The following is a 17,023-nucleotide window of genomic DNA, read 5'->3' on the forward strand; positions in this document are numbered from 1 at the left end:
GAATCTCCTGAAATACATCCGGGAAATCTTGTACAATCGGTATATTATCCAATGATACAGTAGTCCCCTCCTCCGTTTCCTCCTCCACATGGAACAAATAAGTGCTAATAACCCCGCTAGAATATGGCATAGCAACGACATACATGTCCTGACCAGGTATGGTAAACACAATAGACCTATCAAAATAATTAACTTGGGCAAGGTAGTGAGACAACCAATCCATCCCAAGTATCACATCATAAGTGTGCATGTCCAGGACCAATAGGTTGGCTAGAAATCTGAGTCTGCCAATGTCTAGTGTCACAGGCCCATCACTCTCATGAAAAATAGTTATATCGCCTAACGGTGTAGAAATACCCTGAGGTCTACTGCATACCCGAGTCGTCATCCCAGATAAAGCAACAAAAGTCCTAGCTACAAATGAGTGTGTAGCACCCATATTAAATAAAACACGTCCATGAAAACCATGTATTGGAAACTTACCCTTAACAGCCTGAGGTGCCTGCATATCCTGTAGCTTAGGGTTGTACACCCTACCATAATGTAACAGCTACGGTGCCTGTCCCTAAGGCTGTGGCGGTGTTGGTAAAGCCAGATGTGTCTGTCCCTGAATCTGTGGAACCTGTGGAGCTGGTAAAGGCCCCAGCACCCTCTGCCCCTACTGCACATGCTGTCCCTGTCCCTGTCTTTATTCCTGTCTTGTTGTAGGACACTTCTTAGAAGTGTGACCATACTCTCCACAAGTATAGCAACTACCCTGGAAAGTACCAAATGGCCTCCTTTGTTGGTTAGCCTGTGGCTGACCCTATCCTGCCTGTGGTCCCCCATTCTGCTGTCGCTGAACAGGTGCCACATCCCTAGGAGCATCTGAACCACCCTTGTGCTTCTTCCAAGGCTGCTGTCCCTGGAATCTGCCCTTGTCATTTTGTCGGTGTTCGTTCCCATTTCCTTTCTCAGCTGACTGGTTAGTAGAGTCTCTGTCACCCCGCTTCTCACCCTTGGCCTGTCTGATGTCCACAGTCAACTGATACTGCTATAGAGCGGAGTCTACCACCTGAGCATAGGTAGTATAGGTTGGACTACCTGTAATAGCTCTCTTGATAGACCACATCAGTCCCTTGACGAAACTGTTACGCTTCTTCTCTTCTGTATCCACCTCCTCCGGTGCAAAGAAAGACAAGCGTGTGAACTGCTGCTTATACTCCACCACTGTCATATTCCCCTACTACAGATTTAGAAACTCAGTCTTCATAACTGCCCAAACTAAATAAGGAAAGTACTTTTCATCAAAGCGTACACTGAACTGTTCGTAAGTCAATGCCATCATCTCCTCTGTGGTAGTAACTGACTCCCACCACTGTAGTGCATCCCCAACTAGCTTGAATGTAGTAAGCATCTGCTTCTAAACCTCCGCGCACTGAACCAAGCGAAGATGTCGCTCGATGTCCTGTTTCCACTGGTGAGCTGCTCTCGCATCGGTAGAGCCTGTGAACTCAGGTGGGCTCCCCTTTGTGAAAGAGCTCCTGGCCTTCTCCCAAGTATCAGTCTGAACAACCGGTGCTGGTAGCGGTGCTGGCTGTACCTGAGGCTGATTCCGAAGTGCAGCTGTTACCCCAACTTCTATAGCCCGAGCAATGAGGTCGTTGATGTGAGGAGGATACTCTGGATCTCCTCCCTGATCCTGAGTCTGTTGAACTGCCTCCTGAACCTAACCATCACCATCCTGAAACCCAAGCCTTTGCTGCTTTCCTCCATTTGCTGACGCCGTAGGAGATATTGTTGCCTACATGCCGCTCTCCTTTCCTTCCTAGTTCCTTGCATGTCATGTCCGTTTCTAGCGTTAACCATCTGTTAACACGGAAAGAAAGACATCAGTACCATTTCTAAACGAACCGTAAAGAATACAATGAATCCTAAACTTAAGCTCTAATCAAGAGAAAACACTACGTGGAAGACTTAACATGAAACATCCCAGAGACACTTGAACCTAGAGTGCTCTGATACCAACTGTGATACCACTCGGATCCGAGACATGGGTTGATCAGGCCCAGGCCCAAACCCGAGGGATATCAAACAATTAATAATTTAAAACAAACACGGAATACAAAATGAAATAAGATTAAATATTAAAAGCTGAAAAAAACTAAATATAAATCCTTTAAAAATTGAATACTGAAAATCTGACAATCCAAAACTCCATAATCTTAACAACTCGGGAATCCAACTCTAGTGGACTCCTAATAAAAATCCAAACTGAAATAAAACAACTGAAAGAACATCCTCATATAAGCTATAGAGAGAAATCTTACGTCGTCGGTAGAGTGAGTAGAAACCTCTGCTCAGCACGAATATGTCTAAGTCTAGAACTGTCGTGTACCTGAAAAATAGAAGTGGGTCAGGCCCACGCGCAAGTTCTATACAACTACAATCCGAACAGATGCCCAATACGCACGTACATCCTAAACAATTCAACAATAGCTAATAGTCTGTAAATATATAAATAGTCACACTAAAGGACTCTCATTGGACTATAGGCCAGTCTAAACCTGAATAGAGGTAATATGCTAAAACGCACACGAAGTGGGCATGTGTACCTAAACCTAAATAGGGTACACCTCCAACCATTATATCCAGCTATGCATCCCAATGCATATACGCTCCCTAACCGTCGATCCTGAGACTCAAGCCCATATCAAGGTACCATAATAATATATATAAAATCCGTCCAGAATCACTAGTAGTGCCGCTCATGTGACGGCCCAAGTTTTTTAACCCGGTGCGTCAGTGATGAACCGAAAGATGACCCGATAACGGATCCAAAGTACGGAAGCAAAGGACAAAACAACGGTCTCTAGGGATACAACATGGCTCTAAGACACCATTATGACCCTCAACAAGGTCACGGAACCCAAAAGGAATCAAATGAGGAAGCATCGTTTCAAAAACCTAGGGGCAAAATCATCATTTTTAGCTTAAAAGTGGATGCCACTAAGCACACCATTGGAAAGACAACGAAAAATTAATGAATTTAGACTCAAGAATCACTTGATTTGGAGTCCGGATGAAGAAGATATGGCTAACGGAAGAAGAAGGGGCAAAATGGTCCAAAAGAGGACAACCAAGAACATCTAACCGGTTACATGGCCTATCTAACCGGTTAGAAGGCCAAAAATAGTGACAAAAATGCTGCCCACACTCATCTAACCAGTTACGAAACCCCTCGTAACCGTTTAGATGTGAAGGGGCAGTAAGGGTGCGACCCAAAAACTTGGCAGAATGGGTTTTTCGGGAAAAAATGGAAATTTGAGGGCCTAGATGACATTTTCTGAAAAAATACAAAGAAGAAATCCCCCTCAAAATCGAGTTTTCTACGTGACTTTTGAGAAAAATTGAAATATACGCAATGTGAAATGCCCAAAATGCCCTCCCAAGAAAACTGGTCCAGAGGGTCCAAAAAGCTGCTAAATTTAAAAATTGAGAGCTGAACTTCGGATGCGATTTCCGATGCCAAGATAGCATTTTCTGGAAAAACACAAAAAAGAAACCCCCCCTAAAATCATATTTTCTAATCAACCATATGAAGAACGGAATTTATTTCCCAAAATACCCTTAGGTCAGAATATGCAACAAAAGTGAAAAATGAGTCCGTAGGAGGCTCATTTCACCAAAGAAGAATCCTTGCCCGGAAATGACCATGCACGCAATTAACTTACCTAGTAAGACATGCTACAATGGTCCATGGCCCAAAAATATGACTGATACAAAATATGACCCCCCAACGGCCAAAATGCCAAAAACGAAGTTTGAAACGAAAACTTGGAATTTAAAATCATGAGATGGTTTCAAAATGCCTTTTAGCCCTTGGCCATACTTCATACATGATTAATAAATGCTAATGGAAGAATCAAAATGGAATTCTCACACCCAATGCAAACATAGTGAAGCAAAAACTCAATATTTTTCAATACTTTCATAATATTCCATAAAGTCAAAATTTACATAGGATACAAATTACATGTCATTGGCCTCCGGCCTTATCTTATACATGTCAAATACATCATAAAGAGTGTACTCATGTACACATTACATATAACGAATCAAATGTACACATGTTGACATATAAGACTATAATTGGCATTCCAAGCCAACCTTCACAAAAATGGAAGTCTCCAAGTCCACAAACCATCCAAGCATAATGAAGACCTCAACTGTGATTCTTGTACCTGAAATATGCCCCAGTATCATAGGGGTGAGTAACATAAAGCTACTCGTAGGAAATGAGCATGCATCGACCTACGTTTTATAAGTTTGCATGATTTAATCATTGTGGTTCATTCCACCTAACATCTATGTCAAAGGTGAGACTCAAGGAGCATCCTAGCTACCTAAGATCATTTCTAGCATCAATCACCTCATTCATGCAATTTTAGCAACATAGGTTCATGCTTACACAAAGCAACAACATAGGAGCATGCTTACACAAGCAACAACATATAGATTCTCAAGGTTACCAACTTGAAGTCTAAAATGCAACATCAACTAAATATAACAATTTAGCATAATTAAAATATCTAATACCACACATCAAGACATAGATTCTCTAGGTTATCAACTAGAAATCTAAAAGTGTGAAATCAACTAAATATAGCAATTTAGTTTGGATGTACTTAATAACATCAAAATCGCCAATAGCCAAAACCACAAGTTAACAAAGTAAACATGATTGTCAACTTGGAATTGAATGCGAAAACAAATAGTAGAAGACTTGGACATCACGCTCGGAATTCTGCCAAGACCTCAATGGTTATTCCGGGCACTAACCCGCAAGGAAGAGCACCCTAAGTGCGCACTATCTCATTGACTTAGAGGATTCACGTCTCCGTACTAGAGCCAAACCCTAGCCATCTCAACTCAACAATGTTCCAAGATTCCAAAATAAGCCAAATAAGTTCATAACTTATATATATTACTACTACATAGTAACAAGTTAGCAATATAACTCTTAATTGCGCATAATAAGCATTTCATATCCATAATGCTACGAAATCACAAGCCAATAATATATTCATATTAGAAACATACTCTCATGAATATAAACTTAACAACAATGCTCTTCAATGCATATAACACAATCTAGTGAATACATCACAAGTCTAAATCCATGCTCCTAAAATAGAAACAACTTCTAAAACATGATTAGATCCATGGATACACAAGATAGAATTTAATTACATCAAAATAATTAAACTCTCTAGATTTCAAATTATTTCCAATTGGCCCCAATTTAATATATGTTAATAGACATATCATGGTCATTACATATATTCACACACAAGCTTAATTAGGCCCATGAAACCACCAAAATAGATTTTAATTAATTCCCTTAATTAAAGTCTCTAGATTTCCAAACTCAACCAAATGCTCTCAAATTAAAGTATGTTAACAAACATGCCAAAACTTAATTTAGAAACAGAACACAACTCAATTCCATGCAAGGTATACTTAATTAGTAATTCCAACAACGGTTTATCCCAGTGTATACTTAATTAGTCATCCTTGCTTGTTGAATCAACCAAATACACACACACCAATATTGCAACACCCTAATTGCCCTCATTAATCACTTGTCAATAATATAGAAATGCATTGCTTGGTGGTGATCTCTAAACCCTAAGACTCTTCTCTCTTTCTTACTTAATCTCCATTGCATTCAATTACTTAGTTTAATTTTGTTGCTCTTTAATCAACCTACCAACTAATTGTTTGATCACTCGACCTACTAACCCTAATAGCGATTCCACAATCAACTACGACTCCAATCCCTTGGGACGATCCCTATTCGCCTTAGCTATATTTATAATGAAAGGTAGTAGTGGCTTTTACAAATGTAAAACTTGGCCCTCGCCTAAATTGCATGCTTCCCCAAGCTTGTGGTCACCGCGACCTAAAATATAAAGGACCAACATTTTGAACTAATCCGTCCCTAGAATAGGTAGGTCTTAGTATTTTGAACTAAGCCGTACCTAATATGCCACCGTCCCATACTGATGCATATACACATATATACGTAGGACTTAACTTTTATAATTAATCCAACTTATTTCCAAATAGGTAGGACTTAGTATTTTTAACTAATCCGTCCCTAATATGTCACCGTCCCATACCAGTGCATACATACACAACCAAACCAACAATTGACAAAACAGTACAAACAGTTCATCAATTTTAATACAGAACAATATAATAATAATCAGAATCTTACTGAACATATTATAGTGAAATTCTTAAACGTAAATTTTATAACAATCCATAAATCCAACAATTGATGCAATCTAAACCGTTAGAACATCAATTAACTCCATATAAGCATACTACAGTTTCAGTTAATCAACTATACTTATTTCAGTGCTTAAACATGATTAATACCGTTTAATCACACATACACAAAATGCTAGAATTATAGTAAGCAATTAAATCCTCCAAACAGCCCAGAAATTGATACCGTTTTTAATAAATTAAATATCAATTTAATCCAAACCAAACCTAGTTAATTGCTAGTATTCCATCACCCTTATACACTGTTGAAATCTAATTATATATTATTAAATCATATGCGAAAGATTTGGTAAGTTTCAGTAAGTAAACAAATTAACAAAACAGTGCTCAACATGTAGGCTTTTCTTTTATCTTCATGTTACTTCATTCTTTAATACACTAATGTGATAATGCTTCCTAATATTTTCATAGGTCCATCAAAATTAATTACATCCTTCGGTGCAATTTAAATGGATTAAAAATACTCCGGATAGCCCAAATAGCCCCTAAAAAGACCAAAATTGTGCGTTTCGGGCGAGAGCAGTCTCTCATAAGTTGAGAGCCTGCTCCATTAACTTGGGAGCCTGCTCTTAGATGTTGGGAGCCTTCTTCATACACTTGGGAGCCGTATTCTTCAAAACTGCTCATCTTCTCTGCCTCCGGCGAAGTTCAGAACCTTCGTATTGTTTTATTTAACTATCTAAGGTTCAATTTATGTTCCCGAATTAATTATATGCAAGTGCCATACATCATCAACATGAATTAAAACCAGTTTAAAAAATCAACTTAATCATGATTAAAACAAAAATATGTATAAACCATTAAACATTTTAATTCAATGCATTTAAATTCACTACAACCATACTTATAAGATTAGTTTTAACGTTAATTAAAACCCTAGAGACTACCTAGGCATGCACAGAACACATGTTTAAGGGAAAGAGTTAGAATAGAGACTTGCCTTCGGTTTCAGTTTTGAAACCTTAAACCACGGTCTCTGAGTTTTTCGACAGATTCTGGACTGCCGTTCAACACCTCCGTTGTTCTTGGTTCAGCCCTTGTCCCTAGCCAAACCCTAACTTTCCTCTCAAAACTCTCTGTATTTCATCGCCTCCACTGTTACGTGACTTGAGTTCTAAAAACCCTTAGCTGACATATACAAGTATTTATATAAGCTTATACAACCACAATCCTAATTCTAATTATATTAGGATATGGAGAAAAACAATTAATCGTATAGCTAAGTCGGCTATGACCTAAAAATATAAAACCCTAAAATCATTATTAATAAACCAATATAAATGTAATTATTAATAAATTCTAATAGTTAACTTAATCCTAAACACACACACACACACACACACACACACATATATATATATACATGTATATCCATCCATGGGTAATAAATGTACCTCATAAAATCTCATTTCCAAGTCCGACTCCGTTATTTAAAAACATTAATTTAATTTAAAACTTATTTTATCATTTAAACAAATAAATCAATTTAAACAATTAAATCAATTTAAACAATTAAAGCAAACCCACATAATCATATAATTAAATTAAATACATACTTCAATTAAACAATTAAACAAATACACTATTAACCAATTAAACAAATACACAATTAAACACAAAAACACATAGCCACGTAAACAACAAAAAATGCCCAAGAAATCAAAGTTAAATTTCAATTTTATCCTTTTAAAAACTAGGGGTATTACATAACCCCAAAATGTTATGCACCCCAAAGGCATTTAGTTTTATGCCACATTTGTCAGCCTCAAATTGTTCTATCAAGTAGTTGAAGAGTGGAGTCGACAAATGGGAACACTTGAGGTCCAATAGAAATCCAAAACCGATATCCTCCACATCCTTCTTCTTCTTAGAGTTCAGTTTCGCAACTATTTCTATGAATTTCGGAATGGAGCTTCTGTGGAAACCGACCTTAATCTTGTATTCTGCCTTATTCTATACCATTAAAAAACTATTAACATTATCATTCAATTTTCAAGTGTATGTTATATGCAATAAATACAAACAATTCGATTTAACACATTACATTTTTCCTTCTTTTATTTGCAGCTTTATATCCGGACCTTTGGAACTCCATTTCAAGTCTACTTTTTTCCTTATAATATGAGGCCTTCTTTTCAGTGCTCATTATTTTCCATGCATGCGTAGCTTCAGTCTCTATCTGTCTTTTTAGAGACATCTTGATTTTTTCTGTCAATCTATGCTCTTCTCGGTATTTCCTCATATATGCCGCTCTCATCAACCATTAATAAACCAAGCATAAGGATTTAAATACATATACATCACAAATTACTTTTTATGTTCTCTACTCTCAAATTCATATATCTTCCATTTACAGAAAACCAAAATTTCATATAACTTCCCAATTTGTTTCTACTTTTTCATGACTTTAGAAGTCTAAATTGATCACCAATTGTAATGAGCAATTCATATAATTATTTAAAGTTGATAATTATACATATACTAACTGTCCTGCTAACATAACCTAACTCTACTCCTTTTTTTTTGTTTTATTTTTTAAAAATTGGAAATTATCAATATACATCACAGGTTTTCATTTATGTTCTCGCATGTGAAATTAATATAACTTCCCAATTTGTTCCTACATTTTAATGATTTTATAATTCCAAATTAATGACCAATGCATATAATTATTTGAAGTTGGGAATTCTGAAAAACTATCTGTCTAACATAATATATTGGATTCCAATGATAATAAAAATAGAACTAAACTTCAAACTAAATTTCAATTACAAAATTAACATTAATACATACATACTTGAACAAAAGGAACACTCCACCAGACGACACGACATACTTTCTTTGCTCTTCGAGGATGTAATAGTGTTTGCCTCGGCCTCAAATTCTTCTTCATCTTCATATTCATTTTCATCTACCTCCTCTTCAGGCGGCACATAATCAGAATCACTGTCAGACGCCATTCTAGAACTCTCACCAACCTCATGACTAAATTTCAGAATAGGAGAAGGATTAGGGATACTTTTCTTTTTTGCAACAGGTATAATTTTCCTTTCTCTTTGTTATGAGCTAGAGTCTTCAACCTACCCATTTCAAAACCTAAATTCAATTTAAGCCACCAACAAATTAATGAACCCAATAAAACCACAGCAATTGAACTCAGACAACCTTAATTTCAGACCAACCACGAAAACCCTCACACCCAACCCTCAGACGAAGCAGCAAAGACCTTCCCTTCTTCTTCGTCTTCCCTTCTTCTTCATTTCAGACCTCCCTTGTTCTTCATTTTAGACCAACCTCCAAAACCCTAAAGCCTCACACCTTCGTCCTCCCTTGTTTCCTTCTTCTTCGTCTTCCCTTGTTCTTCATTTCAGACAAACCTCCAAAACCCTAAAGCCTCAGACCTTCCCTTCTTCCCTTCTTCTTCTTTTTCTTCTTCTTTCATTAAAACCTTCTTTTTCCCTTCTTTCGTTAAAAATTATGTAAGAGGTAAATGGACAATTGCAAACAATATTTAAGGGTTAAATGGACAATTCCAACCAATATACAATATTATTATCATATATACCGTATTTATTATTTAATACTTTAATCTTTTATACCCATTTAATACAACACAAATAATGTCCAGTAAGAATTTGTTCACCCAATTTTTTAACTCACGTGGCCAACTCTTATCCACACATTCCCAAATGGAACAAATAAGGCGCTGTGGGACTGGAGGTGATTTTCAGCCATTTTCAGCCATGGTTTCTTTGAACTTTGATGTATCCATTACCTACATGAATTCATCCAACAACGGAAACTAGTGAGCCAAAGTGTCGAAATAGTGGCTGGACCATTAGGCAATTTAGACGGTTGTTTAAAACCCCACACAATAAAAAGATCCCAAAAATATTTATTTCTTATATTTTAATCTTTCTACAAAATTTATTTTGGTTTATTATTAGACTCCATCTAATAAAAAGGCTCCAAAATTTATATTTCTTTTATACTACAACCTTCCTAAAAAATTTATTTCATTCATTCCATTATTAGACTCCGAATGGAAAGGGCTCCAAAATTTTATATTTTCTTATATTATAACTGCTCTAAAAATTTAATAGTGGGCCTAAAAGCAAAATGTTTACATCCGTATCTCAAAAAACAAGAGTATTTTTTTAAAATAAATATTATTAAATATTTTGTATATTAATTTATTACATATTAAAAGGCCAATTTTAATTTTTTCGCCTGAGGCCTCAAATTATATTGAGGCCCTCTAGATATATAGTGGGCCTCATCAGGTGGATTTGATGCATTCATGTGGGACCCATGTGAGGTCCACATAAATTCATCAACTGCTTTGGCCTAGTTTGGTACGCGGAAAGGAAATGGAATGAGAATAGATGAAGAAGAGAATGGAAAGAGAACAAGAATAGATTAGAATGGTCATTCCCATTTTGTTGTTTAGTTGCAAATACGAAATGATGTAAGAATGAAATGATAATCACAATTTTTAAGTGGTGGTGGTGGTGGAAGGTGACGTTACTGGAAGTGATGGAAGGTGGCAGCGATGGAAGGCCGTTGACGGTGGTGGGGGCGAAAGAAGGCACTGGCAGTGGTGGAAGGTGGAGAAAAGCAGTGGCGGCAGTGGAATGCAGCAGCAGAAGGCGATGGTGGTGGTAGTGGTAATAACGACAATGAAAGGCGTTGGTTGTGGTGATGGTGGAAGGAAGTGGCGGTGAAGAGCGGCGACGAAAGGCAATGGTTGTGGTAGTGGTGGTGGTGGTGGTGGTCAAGAATTTCATTCCATCAATTTATATGTGAATGCTTTTTATTCTTTGCAATAGATTTTTATTCCAAGGAAATGGTCATTCGCACTTTAAATGTCATACCAAATAAAGGAATGGTATGAATGAAACGTTTATTCTATTTTATTTAAGCGAACCAAAACTAGGCTTTTGTGTTTTGTTCGAGAGTTTCTTCTATGGGGTCTACCCCAGTTGCCTAAGTAGATAGAGAAATTGTAGCCCAACAGATATTAAAGTAATGGGGGAAGGGTTGGTAAGAATGATCTTGGTTTCGCGTAGCTCAATTCCTTACTTCTTGGCGGAGGTTTGCGACTTAGTCGGCTAGCGTGACAACGAGTTAAAGAGAAGGTGTCAATGATTGGGATATGGTCTCCTCATCCTTGGCGAGATTGGTTTAGAGAAATATTTACATGGTCCGTGATCATATGAATTTGACATGTAAGCAAATGTGTCACATTTATTCAAAATTTTGCATGTATGTTATGTTGTGATTGACCACGTGATGTCTCACATCATTTATATATGTGAACACTCCTTTAATTATATATAAGCATTTTGAATAAAAATTATTGTACGCCACTACGTGGGCTTTACCTAGGTCGATAAAATAGTTCTTGAACAAAACTGTAAACACCAAAAACAAGGAGCATGCAAAACAACAGTACTTGCCCGAATTAGGGCGAATTGATTTGTTTGTACTTTGATGTGTATCATTTGGGACCACATGAATTCATAAGAAAACGCAAAACTAGTTAGCCAATGAGTCCAAATATTGGGCCTTGTCATGTTGGTTCGATGTATTTATGTGGGTCCCATGAGAGGCCCACATGAATTAAAAGTAGTGGGCCCAGTTCTCGTTGTTTGGTTCATTTGCCTAGCAAGTCTCACTCTGTTTGTTTATAATTTTAAAAAATTCTGTAACTATCTCATTTATTTATTTTAATATATGCGAATAGACGCCAAAAGAGACCATTTTCAGTTTCACGTCTCTTTATTACCTTTGATTTCTGGGTTATCGTTTTCATTTAAAAAAATAAAATAAAATAAAATTTCCCCCACAGAATTGTATATATATATATATATATATATATATATATATATATATAGATATGTATATACAACTTGCTTGAATTTGGGGGGAAAAAATGATGAAGGATACGTACGGTCTGTAAATGGGCTAGTAGCAAAAGAGCCCAACAAGCCCATGAGGGCAAAAACAGAATAGTATGTAAATCTCGGCCCAAACCATAAGCTAATCTACTAACAGGTCCATATGTTTATTTGATCCGGCCCAAGCAGAAACAAATTAGCTATTAGGAGAAACAGCTATTATTATTTTTATTTATTATTTTAAATATAGTAACGACTCATTCTTAAAATAAAAAAGAATTATGTATCACTATTTGAATCTTTATTTAAAGTTTGTGTGTTCTTAAAATGTAGAGTTATTAGCCTAATGTATAAAGAGAAGTCATCGACAATGTAGTTGAATCTGGGTTTTATTCTATTTTGGCATATTGGTGGGTGGTACATACAAAAGTAAGAAGAAAGAGGTTAAAATCTTACTTCTATATACATGTAAAGAAATTTAAAAAATAACCCTTATATAATATAGTGGGCAGGCTAGGTAGTGGGGCATGTGCCCCTCTGGGTATACAATGGCTCCATCCCTTGGCCTTTGTGGTTAGCCAAACGTTGTTGTTCTGTCCCTAATTCAAAATCTTTAGTTTCAGGGAACTTTGACCAATTGGGAAAATTGGCAACCAGTCCAACTTTGACAGTGCACTTTGTGAAGAAATATTTTTGAGAATATTTATGCAAGTGCCTAACCTTAAAATTTTACCGAAGATGAACAATATACATCCCGCACGCTTATCTTTTTTAATATGTCTAGTATGTTGTTCTCATCGAATCGGAGTATCTTGACATGTTTCCAATACTTCAATTCCGCTTCTGAACTCGATACTCGAAATTAAGCAATAAAATTACAACTCTGTAGGACTTGTTGTGTTACCGAAATTTACCAATTACAAAATTTATCTCTCTTGTTTTATTGGATCTGAAAAGAATGCTATGTATTCTTATAAACTAAAAATGAATACAACAATATACCAAGTAAAATTTTGAAAAATTCAACTTTTCTAGATATTAAGAAAATCAAAACTAATTACTCTTATCCAATTCAAATTTAAGAAAGCTAAAAAAAATAAATAATTAAAGAAAAAAATAAATAAGAAAAAGAAGATGAAAAAGAAGACAAACACACCCACACAAAAATTCGTATATATGTACAAAATTTATATAGAGGGAGAAACAAAAAAACCTTTGAGATTAACCTGGATTGCAGTGTGCATAAAAATCATCTATATCAATGAGAAAGAAGTCATTCCTTAGGTCAAATCAACATGTGTGCAATGAAATAAGGGAATTTTTTTTTCTTTTTTCAGAAGTTAAATTGAAATAAGGGATTGTAACGATATAATCTTTCTTTATGTGTGAAACTTGTATCTCTATACTCTCTTCAGGGGAAAAAGGATAAACAAATTCAAGGAGGGACAAGACAAAACAAAAAGGTCAAAAGTGTGCATGAAAAATATTAAATGGCAGTGTAAAAATAGGTGATTTAAAACCAAAATATAAAATACCTCTCAAAACAAAAACTCTCCAAAAATAAATTAACAAAAATAACTTTCTTTACTTAAAAAAAAAAAAAAAAATTAACAAAACAATAACAATGATAAAAATAAATAAATAAAAAATTAAAAATAATAAATAAATAAACAAATTAATAAAATAAGAATTTAGATTCTTCAATGATTTTTCTTTATATTCAAAACTTCAAATGAAATTTTTGTTCTAGATTTTGTAAAAATTAATTTCTTACGGAATTCTTATAAGGTTATGGAAAGAATCATGTATGAAATGAAATTTTAGGATAATAAGGTTATGGAAATAATCGTGCTTGAATTGGAAGGATTTTAAGATAGTCACGTTATAAAAAGAACTGTGTTTGAATTGTAATTTTAAAATAGTCACATTAAATTTTTATGTGAGTCAGTTTTTATCAGGATTTTATAATTGTCAATTAAATCACTTTTCTTTAGATTATATATAGGAATGTGATATTTGTACTCCACTTTTCTCCAATTACACTACACTTATTTTTTTCTTCTAAAGAAAATGATAAGAAGATCTTTCAATTCATTAATGCACTATGTCTTATTTTATAATATCATAACTACCCTTTATACAACCTATTTTTTTTTTTTTTTACCTTCTTTAGTTTGCTTACTATTTTTTTTTCCCTATGATACTTTCTTTTCGGAGGTCCTCTCAAAGAGATAATTTATTCCATACTGATAATTTTATTTTTGGCAGTCAAAAGAAATAATTTATTCATGACTTTTTCTTTTGTGCAACCAAAATAAATAATTTATTCAACAAAGTTGACTTCTTTTTTTCAGTACGGTCAAAAGTTGTAATTTTTTTTTTTTTGTGATTTTTTATTGTCCAATCAAAAGAAATAATTTATTCAATAGAAATATATTTTTTTATGGTATTATCAAAAAAGATAATTTATGCAATATATATATCCTCTTTTTTCTGTACTTTTTTTTTTTTGTCTTCACAAAAGAGATCATTTCTTCAAAAAAAATATATATATATATTTTTCGGGTCAAAAGAGATAATTATTTTATTGGTTACTTTTTTATTTTTGGTTCGGTCAAAAGTATATTTTTTTTCAACAAAAATATATATTTTTTTCAACAATTTATTCAACAAAAATATTTTTTTTTTTCCTGGAAACAAAATATTATTCAATTATTATTATTATTTTTTATCTTGCCAAAAGAGACATAAAATATTAAAGATTAGATATAAGGAGAGAAAATCTGAAAGCACAGTTATGCCATTTAAAAAGTAATAATAATTTATTTATAAAGTTAAGGTTATAATTGTAATTTCATTTAAAATTGTAGTGCAAACATAAAAAAGTAGAGTGCGAATAGCACCTCCCTATATATAAATTATCTTTTGTTAAATGCTAATTAAGAAAGAAGGTTTTTTTTTTTTTTTTTTTTAAATTTTGGGGGTGGGGGGGACCAAGTATAGATTTCATACCTTTATTTTTACCTATACTTAAAAAAAACAAATTTCAAAAGCTATATGGGAATATAGAAATTCAAGAAAATCAGGAATTGGAGAAATTGTATATTGGCATAAGGCCATTTTTTCAATGGAGATGGTCGTTAGATCAGCAATATGGCGTTGTATAATAACCTAATTTATCGCAATCATGCCTTGTTAGTAGAGCTGAAAAACTTAGGCGTTGAAGTCCTTCATGATTTTATTGGTGGTCAATATTTGAGGACATATGAGCCAACTATCTATGAGTTGTGGGAAGAAAGGAACAATTGGGTGCTTGTGGCTGATGGTCGTGAGTAGTTTATTAGTTATTCATTTGTTTATTTAAGAGTGAATAAAGTTGCGATTGGCCGTTAAAATACTTGGGTTTTGTTTTGATTTGGTCAAATAGCCATGGTGTAAAGATTTCCTTATAATTTACTTTCAAGCAATTTTTTAAAGTCCTCTTGCGAGGCAATTTCAGACTTTCAAAGGAGTTATAATTCTCTCCCCTTTTGCAATCGCCCAGATCTATCATCATTCTCGAAGGAGATTGTAGTTCGACGGATCTCACTGGTTATAGCACGCTCGCATTAGTTTTTAAGCTAATTGACTAACTTGGCCGATATAGTAGTCCAACACTCTCCACACCAATAATTAGGAAGAAAATTGATTTTAATGTTTAATTAACTAGTTCGTTCTTTTCTTTTTGTTACAACGAGTTAATATATACTATGCATTTGGAGCATCGAATCAGGCATTTTTAAACTAAATTTTTTAAAATTTCAAATTCAATGCACCGATTCGATATTCCAAAACATAAATGGGCGAAGTTGACTACCAAGACAAAAATTGAAGTAATCAAGAAAGAATCTTAAATTCCCCATAGAGTAGCTCCAATGGGAGCCTCTTAGGCCAGCATGGGTTGGATTAGACGACCCAATCCAATTCAATGGGGTCGCCAAATTTTGAACCAAAATTTTGGCAATCCAAATGGGTAGCCAAAAACTGCAGCTCATATAGCAATTGCAGGCCCACACGCGGACCCGCTTCCATTAGTATTATTTTTTTAAGACAGACCCAAAGCACTTTATTAGACTCTAAGGGCCTGTTGGCTTAGAAAAATCCCAAAAATTAGTATTTTTGGCCTTTTTTTTTCACCAACAATATTAAAGCAAAGCTGTTAAGACACTGTTTGTGTCACCAAAAAAAGATTTTTTTGGATTAAAAAAGTCAAAAAAAACAAGTTTTCATTTTTTTTCCTTTTCTATGCAACACTTAGTAGAGCCATTAAGGCACTGTTTGGCTAACACAAACAGTGCCTTAACAGCGGTATTCCCCTAGAAAAGTTTATTTCTCAAATTATTATGATTATTATTATTTTCTTCCTTAAAAATAATTTTTTTAAAAAATTGCATTTGTTTTCACCTCTATAAATATAACCTTTAGGAAAAAGTTAAAAAATATTATTAAAAATTTTAAAATATTAAAATAATATTATTTTTAAAGAGCAAAATTGCACTATTAGAGCACATGCCGATAGCTAAAATTTGGATAGTCCACTTGAAAATGTTGATGTGACTCTTGAAAAATGCTGACGTGGCAACTCTAAATTGCAAAATTTTAGAAAAGTCATTAGAGTTGTTCTTAATCACCAATGCACACTAATAATCAACCGTCTCTTTCTTCTTTTCTTTTTTTCTTTTCGTTTTCTCTCTATATATATATATATATACGCTCTTGTTCCTTCTAGTTGAAAGTGCTACTAATTG

The sequence above is a fragment of the Cornus florida genome, unplaced genomic scaffold (assembly GCF_030987335.1).
Source record: "Cornus florida cultivar Cherokee Brave unplaced genomic scaffold, ASM3098733v1 CherokeeBrave_3.0.0_Hap2_Chr11, whole genome shotgun sequence".
NCBI classification, from domain to species: Eukaryota; Viridiplantae; Streptophyta; class Magnoliopsida; order Cornales; family Cornaceae; genus Cornus; species Cornus florida.